The sequence below is a fragment of the Nomia melanderi genome, chromosome 2, assembly GCF_051020985.1.
Source record: "Nomia melanderi isolate GNS246 chromosome 2, iyNomMela1, whole genome shotgun sequence".
NCBI lineage: Eukaryota > Metazoa > Arthropoda > Insecta > Hymenoptera > Halictidae > Nomia > Nomia melanderi.
In genome coordinates this window covers 1288709-1301686 of record NC_135000.1, presented here as the reverse complement: position 1 = coordinate 1301686, position 12978 = coordinate 1288709, and the positions used below count along the sequence as shown (strand labels likewise).

General features: G+C 31.2%; 1 protein-coding gene across 2 annotated transcripts in view; it reads right to left on the bottom strand.

The window, feature by feature from the left end:
• Positions 1-12978, bottom strand: part of PIG-S (phosphatidylinositol glycan anchor biosynthesis class S) — a 47442-nt gene that overhangs the window by 25088 nt on the left and 9376 nt on the right. The window lies entirely within an intron of this gene.

Sequence of the window (12978 nt, the reverse complement as noted above, 5' to 3'; positions counted from 1 at the left end):
TAATTCAAATCGTATACCAAAAGGTTAACCTTTGTCCTATAACATCGTGTCGGACTGATGAGGAAGATTTGACAGAAAACTCGACAGATCTAAATATTATTCACCTTTCTTTGAATACAAATTCAATTAAAGGAATTTTAATTAATACTAAAACTTCTAGATGGGTTAAATTCACCCATTTTAGAATTTTTAGTTTGCAAGTATTTGAACTATAACGAGGGTTCTGCGAAATATTGTAAAATAAATTTGTATATTTGTGCATATACAATAATACAGGACCCACCGAATATCGAGAGATATATTGTTCTAATTTCTATTAAAATTTAGAACTAAGTCACTCCAATTGCCCGGTAGTTTTAGTGTTAAGGGAAAATTAACTCTTCATTAACTACTTCATTAACACTCTAGCTAATTTTGTAACTTATCAGTAATAACTCATTTTTATAGTAACACCATCGATAATTAAAAAATATTGTATTATAATATTTAAACAAATTTTTATTTTCCTTTTTAGAACAAAGTTTGCTGGTGTACTTAACAAATGCTGCGTGTGACTGATTTTATTAACACCTTGTATTATAAAAACGTGGCAGACTCGTGGTAAAGATTTTAAACAAAATGTAACAAGCATAAATATTACTCTACGCGTTTGAATTCGAATTAAACATTATTCTTCTGTTATCAATAATTATATTTTAGTGCAAACATAGACCTCTTTTTTCCTTTTACTTCCATCTTTTGTCGCAAGTAACCTCACCAATTTACGTACATCTTACGCGAAAATTTGAAGCAACTTGACATTTTGACTAACGTCACTCGAATTTGGACGACACCAGTATTTACAGAAACTCAAATATTAACTGCACTCGGAAGCTTTTCACTAGAAATATTCGACACTTTCCGATGGGAACAGACGATATTATCTGAAATGAACTAATGAGAAAACACACGTAAATTAAGAAACAAAGCTAATTTTATATAAATATTTCACATATGGATGCATTATACAAAACTTAATATGATATATAACACTTTGTAATTTTGTTATATCAAATCAAATGCTGAGTGAGTCACCTCTTGAGTGCAAAGGGTTAATTTCCTTGGTGATGTAACAGACGGACCGAATTCTGTTGGATGTACGAGATATAAGAACGATAGAGCAATCGTTATGAGGAATCTTGACGATTTAATTTCGGTTTTATTAAGAAATTGTTTCGACTGTGTGGGAGTTTCGATGAGTGCTCACCTGGCAAGCAAAGTGTTAAGTAGCGAATGAAATTTCAGAGAGAAATCTAAAATTGTGAGACGAATTACCACCTTTTCCTCTAAATTATTAATGGAAAAGTAGTTGTATCGATAGCAATTATCGGGAATTAAATCATAGGGCAAGGGGTTAATCGATAACCTTCAGAGTAAACGTAGACGTGGAACGAGTGTCAAATTCTTTTATCTCTAATAAATAAATCACGATAAAGTAGCTTTATCAAGCATGGTTGTGAAAGAAATCATAGGACAAGGTGTTAACCCATTGCCCGCCGGAAAAGTAATAACGTCTTGCCCTGTTTGCCAAGAATTAGCCCGTTAGTTCCCGATGGCATCGTCTTGAAACCAAATATTTCACTATCACTAAAATGCCAAATATTTATACGGTATTTACTTAGCCCTCGATTTACACGGCATTCGAATTGTACGAATTGACGTAAAAAATGTACACGATTGTACTTCAAAGAATTATGGAATATTGCCTACACACGTACACTTAGAGATAAAATAACTATATCAAATTATCAGTCCCTTAAAACAGAGAAAAATATTCTTCAGACATTTTTCAACCCTTTGCAGTCGAAGCTTTTTCTCACTGACATTACCAGCGACTCGAAACACGAATTTGAAAAAATATTCAACTTGATTCGAGCTGATTATCTATTTAAAATATGTTACATAACTATATGATATTTTTGTTGTTCTGTACATAACTATGTAAACTGATCTTGCTGAAAATCCATCCGCAAAATTCAGTTTTCCGAAAATTCGTTGATACGCAATGTGTTAACTGTGAGATTGGACAAATGCAAAATTACATTAATTTTTTGTTTGCTCTGTGAATCATAAATGCAATCTTGTTGATAATATCAATTGATGAATTTAATAATATAATTCCTGATAACCTCCAGTGGTAAATAATGAAATAAATCTTATTGATCATAAAATTGAAGCATTTGAAAAGATTTTTGTTGTATAAAATGTTGATAATCATCTAAATACTTCAATTCCTGCTGGCACAGCAATTGCTATTGTAGCTGCAGTAAAATATGCTCGTGTACCAACGTCTAGTCGTACAGTAAATATATGGTGAGCTCAAACAATAAATCATTGAATCGGCAAAACTAGTCCAATTTGCGTTGTGTTTGGACTCAGTTTTAATCAGAAAAATTTCAACAACCCATCGGTACTACATTTGAGAAGGTAAGGTTAAAACTACTAGCACAGCCTGACAAAGGCAGAGAATCGATATAGTGAGTGGAAGTGTAACTATAAAGATGCAATAAAGAAAATTTCAATTACAGTCATTTTAACCTTGTCTTTTCAAATGTAGTTCCAGTGAATTTCTGAGATTGTCGTGATTAAAATGAGTCCCAACGCCATGGGAATCGGACTAGTTTTACCAACTTAATGTAATTAACAAAACTAAAGCTTCATTTCCACTAAATCGATAAAACTACACCGATTTACATCGTGTTTGGTCTTATTTTAATGGGAATCTCGACATTCCATATGATTACTATGATTCATATGAAAACTATGATTCAAAAGGTAAGTTTATACCTGCGTGCGGCATCTCTTTGACCCGCGTCTGTCTCTCTTCCTCTCATTGTATTCATTTTCTGTCTCTGCCTACTGGGATCGCGTTACGCTGAACGCGTGACAGTGAGGGAAGAATAGGGACGGTGGAATTTAGGAACAGTGGAATTTAGCCGAGCGGATTTTGTGAAATTCAAGCGGGCATCACTGCACTGGCGAGAATTAACACTAGAACTACCGTACCAGTCAAAATGACTGGTTTCGATTTGTTTGTTTCGCACTTAGTAATATCTTAAGAGCATTGAATATTTGAAATGATTTTGGAAATAAATAGTTTTACTTGAGTACTATGATGAATATCCAAAGAAATTGAAAATAATCTATTGTTACAATTTTTATAGAGATTACATATCAATCGTATTAAATGCTCGGCAGTTCTAGTGTTAATGCTGAGACCAGAAGTTTTAAAATTTAACCGAGCATCACTGTAACGCAAACTAGAGCAGCGAATAGGTTAATACTTTGACTGCACGCTATCCGAATTCGGGTGATATCATTTTTTACTTAAACTTAAACATCAATTTTCTTGGTGATTTATCAAAAGAGCCGAATATTGTTGGATGTATGAAATGTAAGAAAGATAGTAGAGCAATCGTTATGAAGACTCTTGACTTTTTAGTTTCGGCTTTATTAAGAAAATTGTAACATACAAGTTTTGATGAGTGCTTACTTGGCAGTCAAAGTGTTAACACGGTGGTCATCGATGACCGGAGCTTCCGAATTACTTGAAAACGATTACACGAAGAAAACTGATGTATCAAAATATTTTGTTACATAGGTAGCTAAATAATAATGTAAATTAACCCTTTGAGTGCCAAGGAGCTTTTTCATGCACTTACGAAAAGTTTCTTTCTGATTTTATTAGTAATACAAAATTTATAAAAATTTGTGAAACATATTTTATGAACTTGAAATCAAAATTGCCCAAAATATAAATTTTTGTTTATAATCATACATCTTTAACACTAAAACTACCACACGAGTCAAAATGAGCCATTCCGAATTTCTTCTCTTTGCGATTACTAAAAAGATAACAGATGTTTCTCTGAAAAATGATTAAAGAAATTGATTCAACAATATGCAAACTGAATTGTAAATCAATTAAAGCCCCAACGGATGCACTCTTGGAGTTTCTATAGACGAATTTCAAAAAGCCGATTTAACTGCTTGGTAGTTTTAGTGTTAAATCTGCCTGGCATTTCTCGGATATGTATGAAAATTTCCCCTGGCACTCAAAGGGTTAAAAAATATGATACCAAATCATTGTTAACACGTTAAATTCCATGTCAGTCACCGATGACTGACGCTTCTGAATTACTTGAAAACAATCGTAACATGCAAAATAATCAAGATGTAATGCAAAGATTGTAACGCCAAATAGTGAATAATTGTTGCTACTTTTCTTTGCTGAAAAGGATAACTGTACAGAAGAATGGTCAAGATTTTCATGGCGCTTAACGTATTAACCCCTTGACCTACGATTTCTTTCTCAACTATGATCGGCACACCTACTTTGTTATTAAAAATAGATAGAAAAAAGACAAAAATCCTAGGCATATTCTACATCTATGTTTTCTCTAAGCTATAATAATTCGTAACAGAAGAGTACTATTCAATTTGTATTCACAAAAATGAAGTAATATTTATGTTTGTTAAATTCTGTTTAAAGTCTTCACCACGCGTCTGACACGTTGTTATAAGGCAAGGGGTTAATCAACTCTAATACCATTTGCTCCGGTTACGACATGATAAATTATAAGAAAAACTAAATTCTCGTGGCTGTCAGCATGTTAAACATGTAATGTCCCACAAGGAACATCTGCCAACGGTCAGTTCGAAAATCGTCGACTTTCGATTGCCCTTTCTCCGAGGCAGGTTCCAGCAAGTGAGCCACGAAAGATTGACGCAGGTGCGGACGAAATGAACGGCAAAAACCGAGGAAAAGGTGGAAAGTTGGGCAAATTCGATTAGGTTGGGTTAGGTGCGCGAACGCTGCCCGCGCGATTGTGTTTACGTCCTCCTTTGAATCGTGACGCTCTTACGTAATACGGACGAGGACGAACAGTAGCGTGAGCTGGTTTAATTACCCGATTAAATTGATTTGAATGCTGTGCGTACTTCTTTCCCCTTGGCCGAGACGCGGTTACGGTCGGCCTTATCGAACGCCTCGGGCATATTGAACAAAAGACTGCGAACAAAAGGATTTCGTGTTTTCGGCCTGACTTTTCTCCGAAACCGACGTGCAGTGGTTTGTTCCAGCAATCCAGTGGGACAAGAGCCCGACTGATGTAGGGTAACGGTGCTTAATATGGAACACTATAATATTTCAGGAAATAAATAGCTTGATGTATTAGTTACCATGGGAAACAATTTATTAGTAATAGAAAACAGTCGTATTAACACATGGTTGACCGGTCAGGAATTGTATGAGGTAACAATGTTTAACATGGAATATCATGATATTTAGAAAAATAAATAGCTTGATGTATTAGTTACCATGGGGAACAATTTATTAGTAATAGAAAACAGTCGTATTAACACATGGTTGGCCCGTCACGAATTATATAAGGTAACAATGCTTAACACATTGCGTGCCGGCCCCGCGATAATGAGGGATTTTTTTATGGTTTAATTGCTAGTCCTACATTAATGTAATATTTCAGATATTTATAACACAAATCCAAAGTAAAATTACAAAATCGTCTTCCTTATTCTTTTTCGTAAGTTACAAATTCCGGTTTGATTGATGTTTAAAAATGTATCAATATAATCACCGACGTTCGCGTTTCTAATAGCTGAAGTTTAGCCGGCGTACAATATGTTAACATGGAACATCATAATATTTCGAAAAATAAATAGCTTGATGTTTTAGTTACCATGGGGAACAATTTATTAGTAATAGAAAACAATCGTATTAACACATTGTTGACCGGAAACGAGTTATATAAGGTAACGGTGCTTAACACGTTCGCTACCAGCGTTTATTTCGACGAGTACCTCTTCAATTGTAATATTTTATTCAATTCAATAAATCTTCTAAAGAAAATATGGAAAAAATGAAAGTGGAACAAGTTATTGAGTTTCTAAATATAATGCCGTAGCTTATAATTTTAAATAATAATATCTATAAGATTAATTTCATTTGCTTTATGTAAAACATAAGATTGCGCCTGGCACAGATATGTGACGCTGATAGCAAACGTGTTAATATGGAACACCATATTTTGGAAAATAAATAGCCTGATGTGTTAGTTGTCATGGGAAACAATTTATTGGTAATAGAAGACAATCGTATTAACACATTGTTGGCAGGTCATGAGTTAACTCGTGCTTTCATGGCCAAACGTTGTTGACCGGTCATGAGTTAACTCGTGTTTGCACTTGCATTAGCTGTTTCAACGTTTGAAACACAGGGTATATTAAATATTGCAAATAGAATGGTTAAGAAGGATAGATAGTGAAAGGAAGGAAAATAGAAGGTGCGCTAAATTGAATGAATGTAGCGAGAACGGAATGAAGGATAGAGAGTAGCTGTATCCACGATTTCATAGAGCGCAGTATACAAAATGGAAAAAATATAATATTGAATCATTCATTGAATTGTATTATTATTATTGCACGTTCATCTAGCTGAATGTCACCGCATTAGGTAGCATTATTTAGAATATAGAAATGTTTTCAAATAATCGTCGTTTACTTGTGGGAATTATAGTAATCACTGGTGATTCCCATGTTATTCAACGTGTTAAGAAGTAAATCACACGGCAACGGGTTAAAATTTAAATAAATTCCAAATACTTCCATTTTTTCGGCTACAAATAAGAGTAAATAATATAAAATATATCAGTTATATTATACTATAATAAATTAAATTATATAAAAATTTTCAATTTTTAAAACAACGTTTTTTCCCAATTTTGTCCCATTTTGTCTGAGAACTGACCATGTATAAAATATACATAATGTCTATAAAAATATTGCAAAAGCAAAATATTAGAAGTTATATAAAAAAAAAGTCCAAAGTTTCATTTCAATTCATCATGTATAAATAAAGTACATTGACGTTTGTCTAGATTGTTTCACTTTAGGAAAGGGATAGCTTCTGCATAAAATTGCCGGTCAACAATGTATTAACTCTAGAACTACCGATAATTTAATACAACTGCTATGTAATACGTATGTAAATAGTAACAATAAATTTTTCTCGGTTCCTTCAGACACTCATTATAGTGTTCGAAAGAAACTATTTCCCAAATCATTTAAGATATTTAATATTTTTAAGGTAGCAATAATTGCGAAATGGGAAAACTGGGAACAGTCATTTTGACTGGCACAGTAGTTCTAGTGTTAATAGTTGAGTATCATTAAATGTTCTGAAAGATAAATTGAATAGCCGAATTTTGTAATATATATTGGCCAAAAATTGTATCTCCATATTAGGTGCCATTACCTTATAACTCATTAAAACAAAAGAAAAGCAAGTTTTCCTTAAGAAACTATGTATAACACATAATAATAATGAAATTGTTAATAACATTATTGAACGGTTTAATTTATTTTTTAATTTGTTTTTCTTAAGAAACTATGTATAATACATAATAATAAAGAAATTGTTAATAACATTATTGAACGGTTTAATTTATTTAATTTAACAATAAATGTAAGTAAAAAAATGGTACTAATTAACACGTTAAGTGCCATGTCAGTCACTGATGACCGACGTTTCTGAATTACTCGAAGATAATTGTAATTCGAATGAAAATGTTTAATAACGTAACTAAGATAATAATAGTGTAATACAAGGATTGTAACGCGAAATAATTAATAATTGTTCTTGCTTTTCTTCGCTATGAAAGAATAACTCTACGAAAAACGCTCAAGATTTTCGTGGCACTTAACGTGTTAATAGATAAATAAGAAAAATGATGTTTCTGTATACATTTTTATATATAACGCGATGCGATCTTAACCCTTTATAATTGAAAGTTCGTTGGAAATACAGTAGAACTCCCAATAGCGCGATTAACCGTTTGTACTTGACAATATCTGTCACTATAAATATTCATTATCTTCCAATGTCGATAATACTATTCCGAACTAACATAAAGAAAAATTCTGAGTAAATTAAGAGTCAGAACTATTTTATTCCTACATTTGCTACGAATGTTACTTCGTACAAAAGATATTAGATTTTAACCCTTTGCACTCGAGAGGTGACTCTCAGTCACCACTTGATTTGATACAGCAAAACTATGAAGTAGAATATTTAGTATTTTAAATTAAACATTGTATTACTATGTGAAATATTTAACTAAAATACCTTTGTCGCTTAATTTACCTGTGAATTATCGTTAAATTAGTTTCAAACAATGTCGTTTATATCTGTTCAGAAAATGTTGACTATTTTCAGTGAAAAACTTTCGAGTGCAAAGAGTTAACACTAACCGTACCGACACTTTTCCTGCCATAACCAGTCAAATAACTGACTGTAAAATAAAGATAAGCAAGTTAGATGATAATTGTTTTGTAATGAAAACAGAAATAAAATGGAAGGCAAGAATTGAAAAACTAAGTAATCGGACAATATAGGAATTGATATTAAGGTTAAATATACGAAAAAAATCTAGGATATTAAATCCGGTCATTTGATTGGTTCCCGGCACGATTGGTGTTAACACTAAACCTACCGAGCAGTTAAATTGATTTTTTGAAATTCCTCTATAGCAACTTCAAGGGTGCATCTATCGAGACTTTAATTGATTTACAATTCAGTTTGGGTATTGCTAAATCAATTTCTTGAATAATTTCTCAGAGAAATACCTGTTATCTTTTTAATAATTGCAAAAAGAAGAACTCAGGAATGGGTCATTTTGAATGCTGACTCTCGAGTGAAAAGGTGAACGAATTATTGCAGAAATAACTGTAAAAGTGAGATTCTTTATGACAGTAGAAAAAGCAGAGAAAGAAGTTGGACCAGTATTACAAAAGAAAGTCCAACGCGAGATTCATAAACGTAAAATTTAACACAGAATTTTTTCATCGTGTTGTACTGGATTCTACTGTGTTCAATATTCCTCTACACCTTACAAGTTTTTGATACTGCACGTTAGATATTTTGTAAATTCCATCGTGTTATGTGTATTTTTTGCAATTTTGCGTCTTTGAATTTTACATGTGCTTGAAAATTCATTGTTGACGAGATTCAGGCAATATTCTTTGCAATTAATTAATGAGAAAATATATGTAGCTTAACCCTTTGCACTACAGCTTTTGCCAAGGTAAATTTTGCAACTCCGTTTTTAGGCTTCTCATGCATATGTATGGATTATTTGGTTAAAAGAAAAATTATAAGCAAATGTTTATCGAATGTTGTGTCGAATCAAGCAATGACTGAGAGTCAGCTCTTGAATATAAAGATTAACGCGTTGAACGCCGCACGATTTCATAAAGCAAAATACACAAAATGGAAAAAATACAATATTAAATCATTTGACTGAATTAGATTATTATCACCGTTTAATTGAGTGAATTATAGCAATTCGATTTGCTTGGGGGTCACCGGTGACCCCCATGGCATTCAACGAGTTAATCTTGATGCGATCCTCAGTATTTTTGTTCATTTGGCATGTTATTAAAAAATAGAAATATTTATATGTTATTATACAATTTCCTTATACTTCTCTCAAATTTACAAACGTCACTGATAAACTGATAACACGAATGTATTAGAAATGGTCAAACAAAGAGATTTGTGCCGAGATAATGGTAACGTGAGGGGATTAAATAAATCTGAAGGACACTGTTAGTGTTAACCCTTATATACTGTCATGATTTTTATAACAAATCTTAATTAATTTTTCTATAACAAAATCGATACAGTATGAAATTAATGCCTATCAACCTATAAATGCAAATTAACAATATATTCAATAATCTTAACCCTTTGCGTTCGAATGTTTTTTGCTATTAGAAATATTCAACGTTTTTCAATAAGGTGTAGATGACATTTTTCAAAACTAACTTACAGAGTTAGTGATCATAAATTAAGGAAAGCTGTTTTATTGCAGTATTTCATAAGTTGATATATTATAGAAAATTTAATATTAAACATTAAACTTTATTATTTTACTGTATCAAATGAAGTGGCGACTGAGAGTAGCCTTCCGAGTGCAAAAGGTTAATAATCTTATTAAAATGAATATATTTTGTAACTTTAACCCTTTGCACCCGGAAGTCTTTCACTAGAAATATTTGAACAGTTTCTGGTGAGATAAAGACGATATTTTGTGAATGTAACTCAAAGAGAAACCACACGTACGTTGAGGAACAAAGATATTTTATTTCATTATCAAATTTTATAGTTTTACTGTATGAAATCAAGTGGTGAGTGAGTCACCTCTCGAGTGCAGAGTTGACGTTACAATGACGCTGAAAGCCTGTGTGTATAAAAGTTTAAATAAATAAATTATTTAATTCCATTCGTCAGTTTGTGGCAAAAATTAAATAAATCAATTTAACCCAGGTATATTGATGTGCGCTTCAAAATCACACGGGCTTATAGAGAGTTGACATATAAATAAGTAAGAAATTCTTAGTACGTAACAATTTTTTAGTTAACCCCTTGCCTTATAATAACGCGTCGAACTCGCGATGATAATTTTAAATTGAATTCGACAAATGTAAATGATATTTATTTATTTTTAACAAAAATTAAATATTACTTGATTATTATCAATCTCTAACATTTGTAGTAAACGTAGACACAGTAAGTATAACATTCTTTTCTTTTTCTACTAAATTATTAACAATGAAGTTGTTTTATCTAGTACAGCTGAGAAATAAGTCAAAATAATTAAATAAAACGAGTAAGTTTGGAGAAACTTAAATAAAACATCTGTGTTAAAATATTCAGCCATTCTTATACGATTTACTATTATTGTTACTATTATAACGATAATATTGGATAAAGAGTATATTATGTCTATAGTAGCAAGAAATGTAATGGAGGGAGAATGGAATGTAAAAATGTTCCAAACAAGACTTTCAAAAATTTCAAGCATCCGAACGTACATTGAATTATAGAGATGAACTGATACTGTATTGCACAATGTAACACGTGAGTAACATACGTCAGTCATACGAGAAAACACTTCGACTGAATGAAATCATACTCTTCTTTTTTTTTCACGTGTCCTGTAAATATACGTGCCCTTAATTTTGAAAATGGTCTAAGTCATATCAAGCATCAAAAATTATAATTCCATATAAGTTACACTCTATATTACAGTTATAATAAATCCTCATTTGACGAAACTAAATATTTTCTGAAATATTTTGTTACATAGTATAAAAACATTTTTTAATCTATTTAATCACCAACCTTTAAATTTTTATCTCTACGCTAAAAATATGTGACTCAGTTCACTTTCCACTTTTTTTTTATTGGTATAAGTCCATTTTTGGAAAAAAATTAGGTAATGGTAGTTTTAGTAAAATATTCTCGTTTTATATTTATAATCACACAATCAATGGCGTACGATGTCCTCAACAATTAATCAAAAGAATTTTATATATATAATTATAAAAAAAATATATATATAATTTCATAAAAATTCATGCAATAAATGGTTAATTGATGGCGTTCAAGACTCTTTCTATGTACATTATTCGAATGTTACGTGACAATACTAATTATAAAAGTTTCAGCAGACCCTTCGAACCACTGACGAATCATAAATTCCTGCTAAAGCATAAATAGAAACATAAACATAAACTATTTATAATTTCAATGTTTTTGTAGTGACATCAGAGCGACGTCTTTGGAGGATCGTTACTGAGCAATACTGGATTCCGCGTAGAATTCTTCGTTAACACTTTATCTATAATTGATCATATGCATACAAAGAAATATCAAGTTTTAAAAGGGATTCTATAAATAAACATTCGATTTTTACGCATTGGAATATTTACTGAAAATAAAATTTATTGCATTCTCCGCTAAATATGCGCCGTCTTTTTTTTGAGTGGTATATTGAGATATTTAACGGTTTTCATTTTCAATGAGTAAAAAAATTGGTAAATATTAATTAACTCGGGAAATTTTCTTTACAACTGTAAACACGTTAAATTTTACTGTGAAAAATAATTAATAAGATTACTAATCTTTTAACACTAGAACTACCGAGCATTTAATACGATTAATATGTATTCCCTATACAAATTGTAACAATAGATTATTTTCAGTTTCTTCAGATATTCATTATAGTATTCAAGGGAAATTATTAATTTTCAAAATCATTTCGAATATTCAATGCTTTTAAGATATCAATAATTGCGAAACAAAACATTTGAGACCAGTCATTTTGACTCGTACGTAGTTCTAGTGTTAATATAATTTGGCTATTTTAAATTCATTTATTAAACAATTATGAAACAATTATGTATTAATTATAACTGATAATAATTATTAGGCACCACAATTCTTACGTTAAACTGTTTCTAGTTTCATACGCTATTAACTCCTTGTGAACGAGGATTTTTAGCATTATTAAAAATTTTTTCTATAATAAATTAAATTCTCAAATACCAGGAAATAAAAAAAAAATATGCACTGATCTTGTATTTGTTATGCAATTAAATTCTTTGCTTGTAACTATCCTCAAGGGGTTAAACATTTCTATTCGATATTAATAATTTGAATAATTACTAGCTATTTTCAATTTTAACTTTTTATGAATGTAATTAACATTTTCGTGACAGACGATAATCAGACGAAGTGTTTAGCTGAATACAACATATCATTTTCAAACATCTGTAGCTGACATGGGAAGATGTCGAACCCGGAAATTTAAAAAATTATGAAACTATAATAAAATTTTTTAAGAAGGGTTGATAGTGGGGGTATATTGAAAAATTTAAACTTGTTGAGAAATTTTATTTTGCAATTTTATAAACGTGAAAGGACAGTGTATTTTTGTTTACACTTTCTTTTATTGTCTCTTACCATTCTCAAGATGTTCGAGAAGAAAGAAAAATTTGTACTTTTTCCAAGGGGTAGTTTCACCCCTTCACAGTGAAATTCAGCACGAAAACAATTGCAATGTATTAGACATGACT